Source organism: Chanos chanos, chromosome 1 (assembly GCF_902362185.1).
Source record: "Chanos chanos chromosome 1, fChaCha1.1, whole genome shotgun sequence".
Classification (NCBI taxonomy): domain Eukaryota; kingdom Metazoa; phylum Chordata; class Actinopteri; order Gonorynchiformes; family Chanidae; genus Chanos; species Chanos chanos.
The window spans coordinates 18,128,206-18,134,753 of NC_044495.1; positions in this window are offsets into that span (position 1 = coordinate 18,128,206).

The following is a 6,548-nucleotide window of genomic DNA, read 5'->3' on the forward strand; positions in this document are numbered from 1 at the left end:
TACATTTCTCCTTGTTCACACCCTGAAACTGCCAAACAATCATCTGATAAACACTCACTAGCAATTTGCAAGCCTCAGAATCTTATGACTGAATGCAATATCATCAGGGAGGACAAGAGGTCTGGTGTTCCCATATCTAGGAGGGCAGGTTAAGCTGCCTAACAAACAGATTAACAAAGCTTCAATTTTAATTTTCCTGACCTTAATCATAGGCACTTCAGGCTTACTCCTGTGCTCACACACATTGTATTTTTATAGAACTCTGCTCTTACTTATCAGTCACCAATATTTGATCTGATAGGGTTGGAAGATGGCGTTGAGACATTCAAGGCGAAGTTTAAATAGTTTACATTCCAAATAACCTGATATAAGAGAAAAAGGCAACTGGATTTTCATAACATAGAAATGAGGACTTCCTATTCCTCTTTGGCACTGTGGTCTACTAGGTATTATACAGAGCAATCTCATTGGTCTTCATTCCTTGGCATAGATTTTACTTTTACATATATCTGTTTTGTGTCTTGAAGTATAAATTTGTCTTTACATCCTGACTCATAGACCTTCGCACTCAAACAAAATTGAACAATTTAACCATTCTGTCTATGGAATGCTTGATGCAAGAGAATCTGCTGTCTAAGGGTTTTGTTGCTGTCAAAAGTTCCGCTTTATGATCTTTCCTCCTTGTCTTTGACAGAGTCTAAACCTTTCAGAGACAAACAGCTGCTCAGCACTCTAAAGTAAGCCCATCTGCCATCACATCTTGAAGGTCATCTAATTTTAAACCTTTCTTTGGCTTGTCTTCTCTCTCCATTCATACGCTGTTCAAGGTTTTACTTTGCGTCAGTCAGATCTTTATTGTGCTCGGTGAGGTTTTTATTCTTTGTGTGTGTGTGTGTGTGTGTGTGTGTACATGCTCACTTTTGTGCGTGCATACATGCCTTGTACATTATCTGTGGACCTGCGTATTTTCTTGGTCACCATAGTGAAGTGTGTGTGTGTGTGTGTGTGTGTGGGGGGGGGGGGGGGGGGGGGGGGGGGGATCAGGGTCTCTTTAGGTTGAAAACAAGGAAAGGCCTTGGTAACCATAGCAACAGCAATGCCTGAGAGAACACAAAGCAAAAGATGAGATAGCAGGAGAGAGAAGGCCGAGATGAGAAGGACTATCGTGGGACACAAAGGCCACTGAGATTTGAGTCATCCCATCATCATTACTAAGGTTGTGTCTAGGCAAGTACCTTCTTTTTAGATACAAGATGTTTTTAGATACAAAGGTGACCCCAGTCAATGGAAACATTCATACAAGATGTCATTATTTTTTCTGTGATGGCCATTCTTGTTTGTACAAGAATAAACCTAAATTTCCCTCGGGATCAATAATCTATCTATCTATCTATCTATCTATCTATCTATCTATCTATCTATCTATCTATCTATCTATCTATCTATCTATCTATCTATCTATCTATCTATCTATCTATCTAACAAGCATTTATTTGTAAGAAGTTTTGGTGTTAATGTCAGACTAATTATTACTGACTTAGCATCAAAATTCTGGGTTCTTGTATCTATCGCCATAGTAGATTAGCGTGCTATTGTTCTATAAATTGTACAGTTCTATATTTGGTCTTGTAATCTTTCTGAAGTCCACGGTGTCGGGGCCTTAAACCTATGTACTTAACCTTCAGTGGCACTGAATTCTCCTGTGTCAGTCTCTCACAGAGGAAGTGATGCTTCTCCTCCTTCGTGGTTTGGGAAGCTTGTTTCACAGCCGTGTTTTCTTTTTCTCTTTCAAACAGGGTTTCCTGATACTGAAGGAACATTATCCTTCCCTGCTGAACTTTAATTTCCTCTGCTGTGTATTTCTCTTATCCTCTGTGCTTTCTGTTCACTTTGTTTTTTTGTCGTAGGATCAAGAATGCATTTTTGACCAAGATTTATGAATGCTTGTGTGTGTGCGTGTGCGTGTGCGTGTGTCTATGAGGGAAACTACTGGTATATATGTTTGTGTATACCATATGCACTCTTGTGTTTGGTGTAGTCCTCACAGTAAGATAAAAAAAACTATGTCCAAATATCTTCAAGCTCCTACTGTACAGTAAAATCTGAAGCATTTGACTATTACTCTAATCTGCTTCAGCAAAAGAAACATGATGTTACTTCTATAGCCTGATCAATATATTTTTTACTTCTAGGGGTAATCTCATGCCTCACGTCACCAAGGCAGAAATGCATTTTATCCAGTAGGTTCTGAGTTTATTACAAGGCTATTTTCCTCCTGGCTGTACGACTAAACAGGATGTATGGCCTACATCAGCATTAATAAAATGGTCCCCTTTTAGCTCTCCTGTCTGAGATTGGGTCATTAGGCTTCACCCAGGACAACATGTCACTCAAAAGGGTTCTTCTCAGAGCCACTACCATATTGTTGCTTAATTGCTTCTGTATGTATGGCAGTCACATCTCCAGACTGAAAAAGGACATGCTGTTAGTGTGCTGCACTCAACATTCAAAGACCAAGAATCATTTTACCTGTTGACAATGATTTGCTTTTCAAAGCCACAAATATACCTCTGTGCATTACATGTACCTTTATTGCACCATAAGGAGGCAAAAGGTCAAGTGTGCAAATGTTGCATGCAGACCAGAGAAATAACAGGTACTGATGACATCACGACATGCACACTCACCCTCACAATGTATAGGTTTACTGCTGTAGGATAATCTGTATGCTTTTCAGATCCGTGATCTCAGCCCCCACCAGTAGTCATAACAGAAAGATGTACACACACTTTTAGACAATATGTCATAAATAAACAGTGCAATGGCAATAACTGTAATGAACGTGTGATGGTATTTAGGTGGCTGGAGACACGAGTCCAAATGCAGAAAACTTCTCCACTGCGATTTGCCTGTGTATGGAATAATAAGTCAAATCAACCGTCAGATTTTAGTTCTGTGTTTGAGATATGAAGCCACAAGCCATAGAGTATGGCTGTCCACATCTATCGGTCCAGAGCAAGAACACGCAGCAGGAGACTTAGAGTTGACAGCCAACAAACACATCCTAGAGCACAAACTGAAATTTGAATTAGGGAAAACCTCTGCAGGTGCCTTTGTTGAAAACCCTGAGAATGTGGTTTCCTGGGGGGAGACACAGGAGGGGAAGCCACAACATCAGCGGGAAAATGTGCCAGTGGCTTCCCAGCCTTCACAGTGACAGCAGGACACCTTCTTGTCCTCTGAGACATTTCACAAACAGCCCCAAACACACTGATCCATCTTTTCAGCGAAGATTTCAGCTGCCTCACACCTCAGAGGGTGATGTGCTCATTTTCCCTTCAAGTTGGCGAAAAGCATACCATAGCAATGGCTGTAATATAATATAAAAACCAGTAAAGAAAACCAGTAAAGAAGTAATTTTCTTCAAAATAAAAAGAAAATTTTGGAAGGTTACCTGAGGTTTTAATGATGCAGAGATCTCTTGATGTGACATGATATTCAGCTGGAAAAGTGTAGCGTGTATACATACACAATATGACACAATTCTCCCCTTCAAACCCAGATTTACTGGTATACTCGTTTAGATTCAATCATTTAGACAGGGCTCCCTTGCAAAACAGGTTTTTAATCTCAATGGGACTCACCTGGGTAAATAAGGATAAATAAAAGTAAAAAATAAATTCATTCAGCAGCTCTGTCATGGCAGTTTAATGGTCTGTCACCCCTTCTATCTCTCATTTCCTTTCACTTAACAGATGCGATGTAATGCTTCTATCTTTTCCCATCTGAACATATTCTCCACCAAAATCTAATAAAGGTCAGGGACTGTCTGTTCTTGACTCATTCAATAAGCTTCCAGATTCCTCAGACTTTGCAGTGGACCCGTGGGACTTTGGCATTCTTCTCCCAGCATTCTGAATTAAAAAGGTCATGTGGCATTAGCAAAGGTTGTTACATATATGTCCGTTTAGCATGTGTGTAAGTTTGGTATCTATATATGGCCTCTAATATACAAGTGAGCAATTTTGTTTAAGATGTACGTTACTGGTCAGGGAAAACAGGAAGAGGAATTCTGGGAGTTATGTGGTCTCCCATGGCAGCTATTCTCAGTGATGTAGTTGTAATTATCCGCCCTTGTCGACAGCACACCCAGTTCCCGCCCAAACCCAGTACATTCTGAATCCGGCCTTCTCAACTTCGGCTTAACCCAAACTGCTGAGATTAGTCCCTGTAATTTTGTGTCCCATCTGTCTGTGAAATTCTCTTTCAGATCAAACTCATTTCATTTTTTTACATTTAATAATACTAAAACGGTGGCTTGGATTTAAATGATACACTTAAGCAAATTGAATGTCATCAAATATATTTAGAATTAGAACAGCTTAACTTGAAAGCATGAAAAAATGGTTTAAAATAAATCATATCTAACAGTGAACTGGATTATATATCTTCAACCCTTATATTTCATTGAACCCTGTCTATCACTTTGATCGCCAGGCAGAATGCAAATGTGCCATTTGAGATCTGAGCATTGATAATGAGGATCCAGTTTCTTCAGAATAGAGAAGGGAGTGAAGAGGTAGAACAGTACAGCCTGTCTCGATAAAATCAAAGCGCTCATACGTATAATAAGAGTTGCACTTAAGTTAGTGTACAGATTAAGGCTAAGAGTCAATCAAAAATACAAAATTCATGTAATGTTTGTTAATTAATTCAGACTGTTGAATTTCAGATGAATCTCTAAGAAGAAAATTTAGAGCACAGTGTTGGGTTCCACTGGTTGACCTTAGTCATCCATACCACCCTTTGGTTTCCTGGATATTTAGGGATACTCTTTGTAATTTGTAGTTGTGAGCCTTCTAATTCAATTATTTGTCATAGCAGTAGTGATACATATTCGGAAAACGTTTCTGAAATGCCATATTACCACAATGAGTTCATTTATTAGGAAAGGATACTCCAACATCTTCTATGCCTTGTCATGATAAATTTGTTTAGTTTCATAGGGAGGACAGCATTTACCTTTGCAATGACCTTAGGCAAAATTCTTTGGGTCCATCTTGTGTAGTGAATCGAGAATAGCTTGGTCTCATCACTACCTATCATGTGCACCCACCTGTTGTCCTTTACCCTTCAGATGGGGTCAGTAACTCTGGAACATCTGCCTTCAATTTATCCTCATCCTTTAGTCTGATCTTGAATTAAATAAAGTTGGAGCTGTATTTCAGTGTGTGTGTTTCACTTCAGAGTTGAATGCAGAGCACAACGCTTCCCTAACTTATACCTTCTTTAATGTTCTGCAGTTCAGTGGGAAGTGAAGTTGAGATACTTTACACCAAAGCTGGTCAAGTAACAGAAAAGAGCGTACATTGCAGAGGTTTTGCTGGACCACACATCTTTCATTCTACACTCAATATACGGGCAAGAAATCTGTTCAGTGCTTTCACCATTTTGCAGTGTGGGTGGTAAATCAGTGAAAATGGTGTATTGATCATTTACGGTCATGTAGATAGTCACAGAGATGTAAAGTCTGTAATCTGTCAGTGATACTGATATTTAGCACTCTTAGCAGAGAGGGTTATTGATTATGTATGTAAATCCACACTTCATAGGAATCTGGTCTTCAGATGCCTAGTTAATGTTTCTCAGAGGACTTTCCATAATTGATTGCAATGGCCCTGGTGGTCATGGCTATGAGCGCAGTGAAAATGTGCTAATGAAGGTGCTGGTTGAAACGGGGGTGCTTGGTCATTAGGAGCACATTCATTTTTCCATGAACATTTCAGTTACTATGTTGAGCTATATCTGTCTGAATCAAAAATCAATAAATGTCAGGCAAATTCATATCTATATAAACAGAGAAAAATGACTGGCAACCATTTCTTTTCATAAGTACAACATTTATACATAGAGATAAAGGATCTTCATTACAACTGCAATTACAATTAATCTAATGTTACAAAAACAGGGCATTTGGTTCAGTGTTACACTGACCATTGCTGGTACAGCCCCCACTGTATTCACAGTCTGGGGTCAAGAATACATCTTCAGACAACAAAGTCACTCATCTGGGACACTCAGGCTATAAAAGACAGGACAGGTTGTAATATAGTTTACAATTAAAGATACACTATTTTGATACTTATGAGGAACATGTGTGAATGAACACACGGAAAGACGCCTAACTTAAAAAAAAGAAGATCATTTGAATTGGCCACAGACCTGGAAAAAAACATGAACACAAAAGCTGCTGAAAATATTTGGCCCCTTGGATATTTCCTGGGCTTTTCTGAGGGAGAGGGTAACCTAGATATGATCTCCCATCAACTTGGGAACAAATATATGGAGACATTCCAAGATCTTTGGAAAGCAGAGCTGAAGACTTTATGCAGTTTCATGTCAGAGTGCAATGATGGACTTTATTATGAGGGCATACATTGGTTTATTTGACAACCTGTGTCTCAGCTCAAAGGATTTCTCTAGGTCAACATGTGCTGAACGCCAAATGAAATCTGCTGGTTATGTAGTGATCTGCCACCATGATAACT